Source organism: Schistocerca serialis, chromosome 1 (genome assembly GCF_023864345.2).
Source record: "Schistocerca serialis cubense isolate TAMUIC-IGC-003099 chromosome 1, iqSchSeri2.2, whole genome shotgun sequence".
NCBI lineage: Eukaryota > Metazoa > Arthropoda > Insecta > Orthoptera > Acrididae > Schistocerca > Schistocerca serialis.
In genome coordinates this window covers 402,384,918-402,400,865 of record NC_064638.1, presented here as the reverse complement: position 1 = coordinate 402,400,865, position 15,948 = coordinate 402,384,918, and positions in this window count along the sequence as shown.

Below are 15,948 nucleotides of genomic sequence, written 5' to 3'. Positions count from 1 at the left end.
CTTAGGTGACTGTAATGGATGTGTGTGTAGTGTAGTGTCATGTTCGTGTTCGTGTTTGAGATGCTGAGAGAAAGGAGAGCGGGCCAGTTTGGCCGAGCAGGTTCGAATCCTGCCTCGGGCATGAATGTGTTTGATGTCCTTACGTTAGTTATGTTTAAGTAGTTCTAAGTTCCAGGGGACTGATGACCTCAGATGTTAAGTCCCATAGTGCTCAGAGTCATTTGAACCATTTCAAGAGAAAGGTGGTGGTGGTTAGTGTTTAACGTCCCGTCGACAACGAGGTCATTAGAGACGGAGCGCAAGCTCGGGTTAGGGAAGGATTGGGAAGGAAATCGGCCGTGCCCTTTCAAAGGAACCATCCCGGCATTTGCCTGAAACGATTTAGGGAAATCACGGAAAACCTAAATCAGGATGGCCGGAGACGGGATTGAACCGTCGTCCTCCTGAATGCGAGTCCAGTGTGCTAACCACTGCGCCACCTCGCTCGGTTTAAGAGAAAGGAGAAACCCGGTACCGGCAAATAGCCTACTCCTCTCGAAGAGCAACAAGCGGGGCGCCGAGCTTAGCATATCCATCCGACGGACTGGTCAGTGTCGCATGCTCTGACTTCATCAGATAGTGCGGAGAGCTTGACATTTACTCCTGGGCATTCGGTGCACAGACTAACCCGCCAGGGTAGCCGAGAGCGCTAATGCGCTGCTTCCTGGACTCGGGTAAGAGCGCCGTCCCCGGATCGAATCCGCCCGGCGGATGTGGTTTTTAGGCGGTTTTCCACATCCCGCTAGGTGAATACTGGGCTGGTCCCCAAGTTCCGCCTCAGCTACACGACCCACAGACAGTCATTTAATGAAACTAGACGCAGACAGCTGGGATACACTATTTCCGTCCCGTGGGGTTCGGGGTGGCGGCAGGAAGGGCATGCGACCACCCTCTGCAATTAACACTGCCAAATCCGTCATAACAGAGCCGACCCCGCGTTGGAGCGGGACAAAGGCCCGAGAAAGAAAGAAGTTCGGTGCAAAGACTGTTGATCCAAGACTCAATATTTACCATCCTTTCTCTACAGTAAAAAAGGGGAAAGTGGCAGCAGCGTATTTGGACAGTCACTCACGCAAGTAATGGCCACGCCCGACGGTGCTTAACTTCGGTGATTTGACGGGAGCCGGTATACCGCCTCGGCATGGCTGTTGGCTGTGTTAGCTTCATTAATCGTTATCAACGACACACCATATTAATAATTAGTATATTTGTTAACACTGCTGGAATATGAAAATCTCGCCTTGAATGAGACTTTGCTTGGCATCTGCAAAGCTTTATTTCTGCTTCAGAAAATAGAAACATGGATAGAGTATCAGTGAAAAAGATATAAGGGCGATTAAAAAGTTACCGTTCGATGGCTGTAAAGTTCAGACGCGGTATTCCAATCGTCGTGAGCGTTGAGGTTGAAGACAGCAGTTTGGTAAAACGCTGTGTCCCGTTGCATGAAGAAGTCTGTAACTGCCTGCTGCACATTCTCGTCTGACAAAAATCTTTTATCCATCACCGCCATATCTAAGGGACCGCAGGTGTGATAGTAGCATAGGGAGAGGTCAGGAGTATAGGCCTGGTGCGCGGGTGACTCCCACTTGAGTTGGCGTAACTTCTGCGATATGACATTTGATACGACATGTGCGACATGGGGACATGCAATAGCAGCACTCCGATTCCACAACGGCGGTTTTCGATAGACATACTCCCCATACACGTTGATCTTTCTCCGGTGGATTTCTACCGATATTTGTCCTTCGGCAGCCAAGAAAATAATGTAAGTTGGTCCTGTTTGGACGCATATGGTAATAATGTCGTCGTAGGTCACTTTTCTGCATTTATAGTTCGCACTTCGGAAAGCCGCGAATGCCAATCTAATTTCTTGCATATATGTCGGTACTTATATACCTGCATAGGAATTTCGCTGTGTTGCAACGCCCTCAAGCAGAAGCTTTCTTTATCGCCCCTTAAAGATCCTTGATACGTCACTGAGCTAGTGGATTAAAGCAGCATTTCTGTTTTACACTGAGGTGAAAAAAGCCATGGGATAGCGATATGCATATAGACACATGGTGGTAGTACCACGTACACAAAACATAAAACGGCACTACAATGGCACAGTTCTCAGGTGTACTCAGGTGAGTCATATGAAGAGGTTTCCGACGTGATTATGACGGCTCGACGGTGATTAACATTCTTCGAAGGCTGATGGTAGCTGGAGCTAGACGCCTGGGATATTCCACTTCGGAAATCGTTAGGGAATTCAAGACTCCGAGATCCACAGCGTCAAGTGTGCAGAGGAGACCAAATTTCGGGCATTGCCTCTCGCCTCAGACTACGCACTGGCCGGCCGGTGCGGCCGATCGGTTCTAGGCGCTCCAGTTCTTCGAAGGCTGATGGTAGCTGGAGCTAGACGCCTGGGATATTCCACTTCGGAAATCGTTAGGGAATTCAAGACTCCGAGATCCACAGTGTCAAGTGTGCAGAGGAGACAAAATTTCGGGCATTGCCTCTCGCCTCAGACTACGCACTGGCCGGCCGGTGCGGCCGATCGGTTCTAGGCGCTCCAGTCCGGAACCGCGCTGCTGCTACGGTCTCAGGTTCGAATCTTGCCTCGGGCATGGATGTGCGTGATGTCCTTAGGTTAGTTAGGTTTAACTAGTTCTAATTCTAGGGGACTGATGACCTCAGATGTTGAAGTCCCATAGTGCTTGGAGCCATTTGAACCATTTGAACAACGCAGTGACCGATGGCCTTCACTTAATGACCGAGAGCAGTGGCGCTTGCGTAGGATACCAGTGAGCTCAGTGCTAACAGACTAGCAACACTACGTGTAATAACCGCAGAAATCAGTGCGGGGCGTACGACGAGCATATCGATTAAGGCAGTGCGGTCAAATTTGGCATTAATGGGCTGTAGCAGCATACAACCGACGCGAGTGCCTTTGCTAACAGCATGACATCGCATGCAGCGCCTCTGCTGTACTCGTGACTATGTCGGTTGGCCCCTAGACGACTGGAAAACCGTAGTTAGGTCAGATGAGATTTCAGCTGGTAAGAGTTGATGGTAGGGTTTGAGCGTGGCGCAGACCTCACGAAGCAACGGACTCAAGTTGTCAGTGGGGCACTGTGCAAGTTGGCGGTGGTTTCGTAATGGTCTGGGCTGTGTTTACTTGGAATGTACTGGGTTCTCTGGTCCAACTGAAGCGATGATCGACTGGAAATGGTTAAGTTCGGCTGATTGGCTTTGAGACCATTTGAAGCCGTTCATGGACTTCATGTTCCCCTACAACGGTAGAATTTTTATGGATGTCAGTGCGCCATATCACCGGGTCATAATTCGCGATTGATCTGAAGAACACACTGGGCAATTCCAGATCGCCCGAAGTAAATCACATCGAACATTTATGGAACGTAATAGAGAGGTCAGTTGATGCAAAAAATCCTGCACCGGCAACACTGTCGCAGTTGTGGACGGTTGTAGAGCCAGCATGGCTCAATATTTCTGCACGGGACTTCCTACGACTTGAGGAGCCCATGCCACGTAGGGTTGCTCCACTACATCGGGAAAAAGGAGGTGCGACACGGTGTTAGGAGGTATCCTATGACTTTTGTTATCTGAGTGTATATCGAGGCTGCATTCAGACAACTATTGCGCGCCATCTGTAAATGGGCCCGCCATCTGACAAGTAGGGTACTAATGCTATAATTAATTCTCTGTGGAGAGACTGAGACTTCCAATATACGTCAGCGAGAGACAGCATCAATAAACGCAGCAGTTCCTGCCGGCTGCCATCGCCGTCCAGTGCGCTGGGCTGGAACACTGCTGACTGCGTGCGCCGGCAGTAATCGAAAGGCATGGCGAGGGGAAATGAATAGCGGGCTCATTACTGGCCAGCGGCCTCTGCAGGGAGGAAAAGAAAGACGGCAAAATAATGCGTGCAGCTGCGGGGGAGAAAACCTGCAGAAACAAACGGAAGAGAGCGAAGCAGAGTGCAAATTATCAGGCAGACAGAAGACAGAAAGCGGCGATAGCGGCTGCGAGTTGTTGCAGATAACGGTGACAGCGGCTAAGCCAGAGTTTCGGGAGACGGAGTGTGTACCGGCGACTTGCCCTGCACGTACCAGACGGCGCAGCTGTAGCTGTAGGCGTGACACGGGGCTTTGCATTGTGGGCGAGGAGAGGCACGCGATACGCCATTTTCGGTCTAACGACGTCGTTACTGAGTACGTCGCCGAAACACGACCTCGCCCCGCCGCCGGCGGGGGCGATGCGGTCGGACATTTCGTCTAGGGTGGACGCCCTGCATGTCAGCTGTTTCCAGAGCGCACTGATGCCGAGATCAGTTACAGCATTCCTCCTACGTGGAGCCGTTACTCAGTATTAGTCAGCTGGTGACCTGTGGCGATGCTAAAAAGATACAGTCGTACGGCATTGTTGATTGGGCGACGAAGAAGTGTAGGCTGAGCTGCTTAATTGGAGAGACTTTCCTTGCCCTGCACTAATGGGCCTCTTTCCTCGTGGTGTGCAGTAGTTGTGCTGTAGCCGTTCCTGTTGAGTGTAGGTGAATGTAATTGGTGTGTATGTAGTGCATGGCATCGCTTCGTGAGACGCTGCAGAGACGTTTGCATTGTAATCCATGACATTGGCGCAAGGTCTGGTGGTCGGGAACTTCACGCCACCGACTTTGCTGTCTTGCGGAGACTTTATCATTGCTGAATACGTCGCTAAAACAACTGATCACATGATTTTCAAAAATTCTTATGTACTGACAAATTTCGGCAACAAACCATCATCAGGACATCAAAAAGTAAAGTCTTTATGGAAAGTATGCAGTCACATTTGTCGACCGTCAGCCTCAGAAGTCAAATAACGCTGATGACTGACACATGTCATACTTCGTATGAATAGTTTTCTTTTTGACGTTCTGATGATGGGCCGTGCCCGAAACGCGCCAATAAATAAGAATTTTTGTACAGCAAGTGACCTATTCAACAGTGGCTCGAGTCTCAAAACTGGTTCAAATGGCTTTGAGCACTATGGGTCTTAACATCCGAGGTCATCAGTCCCCTAGTACTTAGAACTACTTAAACCTAACTAACCTAAGGACATCACACACATCAATGGCCGGGGCAGGATTCGAACCTGCGATCGTAGCGGTCGCGCGGTTCCAGGCTGAAACGCCTAGAACCGCTCGGCCACCGTGGCCGGCAGGCATGAGTCTCCTCAAGTTTATGTCACGGCCCCAGTCCTCCTGCGCGACTTAACCTCTGCTCCTCTTGTCGGCCAAATACTGGCAGTGAAAATTTGTTCCACCTCCAGAAATCGATCCGAGTACCTCAGAGTCGGGAACCACAGCGTTTATCGGCTACAGAAGTTATTTAGTAGTAATTTGTGACATATCAAACTGTTCAGGAATCAATAAGCCTCCCTTAAGTAATAGGATGAGTAAGGATAGCTATTTATTGACAATTTAACTACAACTTCCCTGCACCTTTGGCGAATCGGATGCGTCTGCTACTGGAAGCCGTTACTTATGTCCGTAGTATATTAAAAAAGTGACGATAAAGCAGAGTCAGATGTCGCTTCAGCTCCTGGATTCTCACGTCCGAAGATATTCGTTTTAAGCCAAGACGAACTCAGTTGGAGTACCCCTTGTGAATAACTGCAGGCAAAAATACACTCATCTTCAGCAGAAACAGAACACCTTGAATGACTAGAGATAGGACGTACATATTCACAGGACATATATAGTACATTAAAAAGGTCTGAATTGACGATTAGCATTTGAACCATGTCTGCCCACAGGTTCAAGATCAGCATCGATATCGCGGTAAAATGTGCCTGGGGCTCTCGTTGTCACTGAAATCCGGCAATGGATCGGTGTGACTTGAGCAGAGGTGGAAGATGCCTCTCAGAAGTATGCGCGAGCCGTACCGTCAAATCAATGAGTCTGAAAGAGGGCGCATTATTGGCATGTGAGGATGTGATGCATCCTTCAGGGAAACTGCTGCTCGTGTAGAACGAAGTGTTTCGACAGTGCAACGAGTTTGTGCAGAATGGTTCACGGAAGGCAGTAGAACACGACAAGATGGGTCAGGTCGATCACCCAGACAATTCCCGGAGTAGATCGACACCTCATACGAATGGCATTGCAGGACGTATCTGCGTCCAACTCCGCTCTGGCGTAACAGTAGAACAATGTAACACATATTACACCAACAGGGGTGACAGTACGTCACCGATTATAACGGCATGGGTTACCTGCATGTCGTCCACTTCTCCGCATATCTTTGACGAATGTACAGAAACATGCTACACAACAATGGTGTATGAAACGACATCACTGGGGACAGAATGGCATCTGTTAGTGTTTTCGGACGAATCCAGGTTCAGTCTGCTTTAAAGTGGTGGCCGCATTTTGGTTCACCACGGACCGGGGAAGCAGCATCACAGTGATTGCATTCGCATAAGGCATACAGCGCAAACTCAAGGCCTTGTGGTATGGGATGGTATTGGGTACAACTTCCAATCACGGCTGGTGCGTGTCCAGTGCACTGTGACCAGTGTGACCAACGTGAATAACATCCTGTGACCCGTAGCCATACCCTTTCTGCACATTGTCCCAGACACCATTTTTCAGCAAGGCAATGCACGACCACATGTTACTGCACGAACACGTGCCTTCTTGGTGTCACAGAATGTCAACCTTTTGTCCTGACCCTCCAGTTCTCCAGAATTGTCACCAGTCGAAAATGTGAGGGATATGGCGAAATGACGGGTGCAGCACTGTGACCCAATGCAGTCACCAGAGACGACCACCCTCACAAAAAAACCTCGTCGGCTCTATTCCCCTATCTTTCTCACTCATACACACCCGCGGTATAAACATCATAAACAGAAGTTTGTCTCTAACATATACTTCGTTAGGTTGGCAACAAATAGGTAAACATACCAAAGGAGATGAAACACGTAATGAAGTCGCAATATTTACGGTGGGAAAAACAGTGTAGGACGAAATAGTTGTATCGAGTGACAAAAGAACAATAGTCCACCACAAAAAAGAGTGAGAAACATGGTGAACAGTGTGTGGAAGGCGAGAACACAAAGATATGATTACTTGGCTGGCTCTGAGCACTATGGGACAACATCTGAGGTCATCAGTACCCTAGAACTTAGAACTACTTAAACCTAACTAACCTAAGGACATCACACACATCCATGCCCGAGGCAGAATTCGAACCTGCGACCATAGCAGTCCCGCGGTTCCGGACTGAGCGCCTAGAACTGCTAGACCACCGCGGCCGGCTATGATTATATGGCAGTGATAAATGTGGTAGTGCGACCTCCAGACCAGATCTGAGGAAACGCAGATCAGCAAATCTTAAGTAATTACTATTTTTACAACAAAATCGCGAAGTGAACTGTTTAATAATCTAAAACTAACAAAACTGTATCGTTATAGTCCCCACTGATGATGCCTTAGAACAGGAGAACAAGTATTTATATACTTGCTGCTGAGGGTGGTCACACAAAAAAACCTTTTCATATGATTATCTAGCTTTTTTCTGACAAGTGCTGTCTTACGTAAGAGTATGGGGGACATTTTTTGAAACATCATTCATAATAACCTTGGGGGACACAATACCAAATTCACGCTGGAAGTTTCAGTCTCCAGTACTTAAGATATATACTCAAGATAGCTATAATTAAAATTACTTTATCTCCTAAACGTTTATAGTGTATTACTAAGAAGGTCTGAACAGCAACTTGGTATGAACATTGCGGACATTAATAAATTACCAACGTACTCTGAGAAAGAGAGCTGAAGTAGGTGTAAGAATGATTGGTAATCACAAAGAGCAGTGCCTAAGGCTCTACTCTGCCTTCTGAGTATTTAACCACAACGACTGTATCCAGTTAGTTTAAGATATTTTTTATGGAAGTTTGTAGAGCCTGTAAGTGCTCTACAACAGCTCCAGTTGTAACTAACAAGTATGAGTACCTTCTCCAAGCTAGATTGAGATGTGGTATGAGCCCCCCTCTCATACTTCTATCTCAAGATTTTCCTCTCTAATTGCATGCGGTGAAAAGTCGCTATTCCTTCACACGCGGACTTCCCACGCAGCGTCTCTCGTCACCCGGGTGGTCCGGTGACAGGTGGACCCTGCTGATCTTGAAAGGGTTAAGCCGACGGGTGTGAGGGAGTCGAGTGAATGCTTTCCAGACGCCGACATTGTCAAAAGACACGCCCGCAGGGGCTTGAAGTAGCGGCTGGGCTAGAGGTTCCGTTACTTCGCAGAAACTTTGCGAAAACACTTTCTGGCGGGCTACCAGCGAGGCGTGGGAATGACTTGTGTACCCAGGCAGTTGTGGCGGGAAAATTCCCACGCTTTCTGGAAAATAGTAGCTGTGATTGGCTTGCTCAGGGCATACCTCTGTAATGTAGCAAAATCAGCGCAGAAATTGGCGCCAAGAACCTCCATTGGTGGAATGGTAGTGCTCCGGCAATAGAGTGGAATTTTCCGCCTGTTTTCGAGTTGCTGATTGGAACGTTTAACCACGGCCACTGTCGTGGGGGCGGGAATGTTCTGTGTTCAGCCTGTACGGGTGCTCTTGAGGAGTTGGCTCTCGCCTTTCGGTCGGAGTAGGTTACAAGACTGAGCTCTCGCTGCTCTGGACAGCCTGCCTTCCGTTGGCTGTCTAATATACTTTTATTTAATTGTAACTGTTTGACGAAGTTACTGAAGTTTCGACTTCAACGTAACTTTCTGAGTACAGTTGGCAATTGAGCGTTCTGCTTACAAGCGGCCTATGTTGTCTGTCTTGAGCAGTTTTTGGCTAAAGTTGACTGTATCGGAGTTACAGTGTGACTTCGCTTGTTAAAATCAATCACTGTACCGTCAGTGATTGTGTGGTGAGCCTTCTTCGTCTCCCTCAGAGGCGCATTTGTATTGCTAGGAAGTCTTTAGTCTGGAACAACCAGACCAGGATAATTAGTTTCGGGCTATACTCGTGACATTATCATCACCACGACGGGACATCGAAGCAACCAGCCATCGCCTCCGGTACGCCAGATTGTGTTCTTGCAGTTAAGAAGACAGTTTGGTAACGTATGTCCGCAGCACCGGCAGATAGGGATTTTCCTAGGTGATAATCAGAGTTAAGCAGAGCGTGCCTGTTCATCTTTTTCTAACTTTGTTCTGTCTTGGGTGTTCATTGTCTGAATTCTCACAACTGTAGCAGCAATTAATGTTGGGTTGGCTGTGTGTTTCTCTTAAGATTTGATGTACTGTAAAATGTTTCATGTGTTTTGTTTATCATTTTGATTTATGTCATAATAAATCATGTTGTTATTTTGGACAGAACTTTCATTCTGTTAATCGGTAGAGCAACCCTTTCATTTCTCACTACGTTAATGAAACTTTCCTTTATTTAACTTATTTATCAAATTAAATTATTGCAGGTGCCAAACTCTTTTCTACTCCACTTGCAGGGTCGATTACAGTCAGTTCGCGTTTCTTTTTAATCCATGTGCAACAGCAAAAGTCGGAGTTAGAATAGGGGGGCTTAGGGCATCCCTTATATATGAAGATTCTAGAAGAATTTGGTGTTAAATACACTGCTAGCCCTGGCACCTCGCAAGGTAAGTATTTTAACTCTGACAGCAGCAGTACACTACACTGTCGTAAATACGTACTGGATCCGCATACAACGTGGCCACAATAACTTGCTGATTAAATATAACTTGAGGTGCCACTCCCCTTTTGTCGAATTCAACAGTTTGAACGAACGATGTGAACGAATGTGTTTATGAAAATATCCAGCAAGCATCATTTCTCTTTACACCTGACTAAAATGGTCGATACAACTCACATGCACACCCACAATCACATACAAAACAATGAATACAACACATAAATAGATACAAATACACAAATATTATAGGTACGTCTGCAGTGATAGTTGCTGCCAGTTGACTGTTAGGTACAAAAGTAGATAGGTAAGCAAGTTTCTCAAATACACATTCCGGAATGGTTATGCACAGAGAAAATGAACAGAGTAGGTTTACTTCCGCGAGTTAACATATTAATATAGCAGAAGTTCAGAACAACTGCAATGACCAAATGTTAGTTATTGCATGGGCTGTTAACGCATAGCGGACTGTAACTGGAGCTAGGTGCTTCGCTTAATCCGAGTCGTTGTGGCAAGCACACTCAAGTGGTTCAAGTGGCTCTGAGCACTATGGGACGCAACTGCTGTGGTCATAAGTCCCCTAGAACTTAGAACTACTTAAACCTAACTAACCTAAGGACATCACACACATCCATGCCCGAGGCAGGATTCGAACCTGCGACCGTAGCGGTCGTGCGGTTCCAAACTGTAGCGCCTTTAACCGCTCGGCCACCCCGGCCGGCTCAAGCACACTCATTCAGTAGAAAAATATGTAGCGAAATAACAAAGGTTTTACACCGCTGATTTATATCGTCCACAAGTATAAAGTCCTGACTGTGAGATAAATTTGCGTACTGCAAACGTGTTAGGTACACTGTGGGAAACTGTTAGTTACTCGTCTGAAGGAGCAGTAATATTGTTATTTACATGTGGTGTGCTACAATACGATGCTGAGATAGCGGTTTGTTTTGCACCACACGGAAAAAAAAAATATGATGGTGGATTCTTGATCGCTGAATCACAGATACGGGCTACCTCGTGAGGGCTGCAGCGTGGTTCTCTGGCGTCGATGTTCTGCTGTCTTTCAGTATCACCGAGCACGAGCAAGATAGCGAAAATTAATTTAAAGAAAATTAATTACCTAAATTGAAATAAAAATTTACGGTTGCTCCCGCGCGCGTTTGGAAGCAGAACACACTGCAAGCAAAAACTCTAAACTGTTTGTAAAAGGTGCGGGATGGGTTAAGTCGGTTAATAATATGTACATAGGTTTTCACTTTCAAACATGACGACTCCTCAACTGCGTATTTGAATGGCAAGTCGTCATTTTATTTCTTTGACTCCAAATTAAATGTCGAAAGCTTGGCCCTCAAAGACTATTGCAGACCGTTTTCAAGAAAGCAAAACACAGATTAGTGTACAGAACACCATCGGTCGAATTCCACCCTTGAGCCTGTAGGACTGTAAAGTTCACGGTCTCTGGAATACGTCACGGATAACATCAACTTCTAACCAGATTCTAGAAAATTCTACGCTCTTTGGCACCTTTTTTCATCTAGTCGTCTTCTGCGACGATTTTATAAAATCTTCTTACCTGAATTTCTCCTTTCTTCTCCTGATTCTTCTAATCTTGCGCTTCCTCACCCGCGTCGACTGCGATGTAAATTCTTCTTCTTTGAAATTTGTAGCGAACTGTGGGAACAGTATGCAGCAATCGTCTTCTAGAATGTTCCAAATTAGCCGCGCATTTCCTCGTAAAAAGTGAAGTTCTCCATCACAAAATTTCTGCCTCGTATTTGCTCTTATTCTCTTTCAAAATTGCTAGAACAAACTCTGTGCTGCACAATTTCATGAAAGATTTCACAGAGTTCCACCGCACTCACGACCGATCGAGTTACCGCTTCCACCGTCCCTCTTTGAACTATTCTCCCGGTCTGGAAGTTCGCTTCTTCGAAACTTTGCCTTCCGACCAATACTATTCAGACACACTTCTCTTTACATAGTATGCCTGCCTTTTGAGCCAATAATTCGATTTACAGATACAACCATCTATACATTACTGAGTTCCTCACTGAACTCCTCGTTCATCAACTGTCTCTCTAGCGTTCGTAAAAAAAAACTTTTACACAGATATGATTTACTCTACTGGGGCAAAGCTACCATAAATGCATAGGTAATATATACAGGTGTTGGTACAGTGAGAATAATATTAAAATTCGGAATAACAGTATTAATTTACATAACAATTTCAATGACATATTCACATAAATAACGTCACAAAATCATTAAATAAAATATAAAATAAATAAAACAGAAATTTTTACAGTTTTATGACGCTTCCCACCGGATATCATATCAGTGGGGAAATCTGTTAGTCTACATAAACGTCAAAAGGGAATAAAATATGCCCGTCTCAACTGTCATTGTGGACGAGCGTCATTGCAGCATAAGTCAGTGCTCTGCTGTATGAAACAATACGCCTGTCTTTTCAGGATAAAGGTTTCGTCGGATTACAGTGTGCGCTGAAACTAAAGACATCAGAGTCTGCAACATTCTGAAGAAGTAGCACACACTGTGCAAGACTGCACGAAGGTACTTCACTAGAAAAATGGACGTGTCCCTGTCAGAAACTTCTTTTCTTCTTCACGCAGCCACACTGGCAGAAGTCGCTTAGATTGAGAACGGTTATCAAGTGGTTGATATTTGAAAATGTTCAGCTAGCATTGTGACAACGAAATGTTGCTAAAAACTACCGAAACTGGTGAACGGTACACGAAGAGACCGGGTATTACTCATTTCGTTCTTTTAATAACTCATTGCTTTTATTGTTCTAGATTGTCTTGAATTTTCAACTTACGGACAGTTACTGATATTTGAGACAGTCGACACCTGTGAACCCTCAAAATACGTGGCGACCCATAAACGTTAAACTTCACTTCCCAAACAAAACCAGGTGAGGAAACAGAATTTTAAAGATAAGTAGTATGAGATAGGATGGAGAGAGGAGAAACCTGTGAGTATATGTGATCGAGATGGTGGCCGTTTTGGAAGCCGCCATGTTCGATCCAACTCGCAATTTTCATATTTATAGGTAGTCATGTGACTTATCAGACAGAAAATTGTACGAGCAAAACAGCTGCGTCTTTCATTTGAGCTTATATTTCTTCATTTTCTAGCTGTGACACGTTTCTTCATGATATGTGGCATGAACGCTGGTGGCGTTAACACAAGCTGAACGCATTGACAACGTCCTGATATCAAAAGAGATGAGCACCCGTGATGTCGCAGATGATTTCAACCAGCGCTATACGGGCAGACCATCTATACCCTACAGTGTGGTGGTGTTTTGTAATAAGTCACACCTCCAGCAGGCTGCGACATAATTCTTTCCGTTTAGTTTTATGGTTTTAGATATCGTTTTAAGATTTATTTTTCACTCGTAAAGCTTTTATTCATCATCAAATAGGCGCTCAACTTGAGCAATTTTTCTTCTCTGCTGCCAGCTGAACTTGAACTGTCGCGAAATAAGAAAGATAGGGAGAACTCATGTGTTGTGCTACACTGTTTAAATAAATCGGAGAGTTTCAAAGAATACGTGGTGTGGGCTACATTACTAAATTATTCTACCCTAACAATTTTTCATATATATTGAATACAGAAAGACACGGAATTTCTAGCAGCAACAGAACAAGCGAGGATGAAATAATGTCACTAGAATTTTTCGTGAAATTCCTTGCAGTTGGTTCTGTCCCAGAAACCGAAATCTGGACGATCGAAAACATCAGTCGCTGCTGTGGCATCCTGCAGTGATAGTGCAGTGCGTAATGTCCATCACATCTTGTATGCCGCTTGGGTCAGCCGGCCGGCCGGAGTGGCCGAGTGGTTCTAGGCGCTACAGTCTGGAACCGAGTGACCGCTACGGTCGCAGGTTCGAATCCTGCCTCGGGCATGGATGTGTGTGATGTCCTTAGGTTAGCTAGGTTTAAGTAGGTCTACGTTCTAGGGGACTGATGACCTCAGAAATTAAGTCCCATAGTGCTCAGAGCCATTTGAACCATTTGGGTCAGCCGTACATCAATAGTAAGAATCTTGGCTACCTTTGCAAAATGCAAATTTTACAACATTTCTGAGAGCGATTCAAATCGTTTCCTCAATGGCGGACTGTTGACGGTTGAAGCTAATTTCTACGCGAACGGAGAAACAAGTAAAGCGAATCACAGAAACTGGTCCGCTGTCAATCGCATTGGATGGACCCATCGAAGGTAAATGGAGTGTCGAGAGTGGTGGTTTGGTGTGGAATATGGAGTTCTCGTATTGCTGGGCCCTTCTTCTTTTTAACCTCTTATCTGATGGAGTTGTCAGACGAAGATGCCCTGCCGTCGCTGCTGTCTGAGGACGGGACATTTCCAACTTCCTTTCAGAACGTTGTTGTTATATCTTATTACGGGCTTGTTGTCCCGGCATTACTGGATATCCAGTTTCCCCGGAAATGGATGGTCCATATAGCTCCGAGGAAGCAGTCGCCACGTTCTCCAGGTATTAAGTCAATTAGATTTCTGGCTGTGGAGACAGGTAAAGGCAGCTGTTTGCGGTGAAGATCAGAAAACCTTTCATACCCCAAGGAGCAGACTGATGATATTTGTGCATCAGGAATGAGTGGAGCGGACAGCAACAGCCTTGCAGTGGAAGACACGTAGATTGCATCGTGTAGCCTCTATGAGCTATTATCAGAATTGGCCCTGTCCTGAACAAAATGTGACATATATATATATATGCTCAGATGAAAGATATCGTTTCTTTACTCGTTTAATTCTCTCTTTAACACGTCAAATGGCCCTTTTCTGCCTAAACAAGCAAGATGGCGGCTTCCAAAATTGTCATCATAGCCTCTTGGACTGTGGCCCCATCTGCCATCTCATACTAGTACTTCGAATTCCTGTATGTCCACGTGTTCTTGTTTGGACCAACTTGTAGATGGTGGTCCAGTGGGTCCCAGTGGGAGCAGCGAACTGTGAAATCTTGTGGCTGCCAATCAGGACACTATTCCATCGAACTGTTCCCGTTGCCTGAACTATACTGATGAAAAAAATCGCAATACACAAATAACAAAAATGTTGAGTAATGAAATTTCGAGAATACATTTATCTACGTAATATACGTAAATGTTTAACATTGCAAGATCACAGGTTAATGTAAACGCGAGATAATCCATTGCAAATGTGAAATGCTAGTACATTAATAACAGCCAGAAGATCCAAAATTTCATCAAAATTAAATCATTCTTGGTGCAGCCAGCTCAGTTAGGGAATTATTAAAAATTTTAATTAAAGGGTTGAATGCAATCATGCCTGTGGCACTTGGTCGGTTAATCCTGTTCGTTTATGACGCTAAAGTTGTCGTCCGATGAGGTCATACGGCCGGCCCGTGTGGCCGAGCGGTTCTAGGCGCTGCAGCCCGGAACAGTGCCGCTGCTACGGTCGTAGGTTCGAATCCTGCCCCTGGCATGGATGTGCTTGAAGTTCTTAGGCTAGTTAGGTTTAAGTAGTTCTAAGTCTAGGGGACTGATGACCTCAGAAGTTAAGTCCCATAGTGCTCAGAGCCATTTGAACCATTTGATGTCATATTTCTGCTCAATTGGAGACAGATCTGGCGATCGAGCAGGCCAAAGCAACATGTCGACAGTCAGTACATCATGGTTGGCTACAATAGTGGTGTGTGTGGTAGCGTTATCCATTTGGGAAACAGCACCTGGAATGCTGTTCATAAATGACAGCACAACAGATCGAATCAACAGATTGTCTTTCCAATATGCAGTCAGAGTGCGTGAGGTAACCACAAAAGTGCTTCTGTTGTCATACGAACCCGGACGATAACCCCAGGTGAAGGTCCAGTGTCTAGCATGCAGACATGTTGGTTGAAGGCCCTCAACTGGCCTCCTCCCAACCAACACACTGCCACCGCTGCCAACGAGGCAGAACCGAATTTCATCGTAAAACACAACAGACCTCCACCCTGCCCTCAGATGAGCACTCACTTGACGTTACTGAAGTAGCAAATGGCTGTGGTTTGGGATTGCTGGAATGCACGCTACAGGGCGTCTGGCTCGGAGCTGTCCTGAAAGAAACGATTGAGTCAACCGCTGACCAAGCTGCTGCTGCAGATGCAGTAGGATGCGCCAGAGCCACACAGCGATCAAGATAGCCTTCCCTCTCGGTAGTGCCACGTGGCCGTCCTGGCCATTCTGGC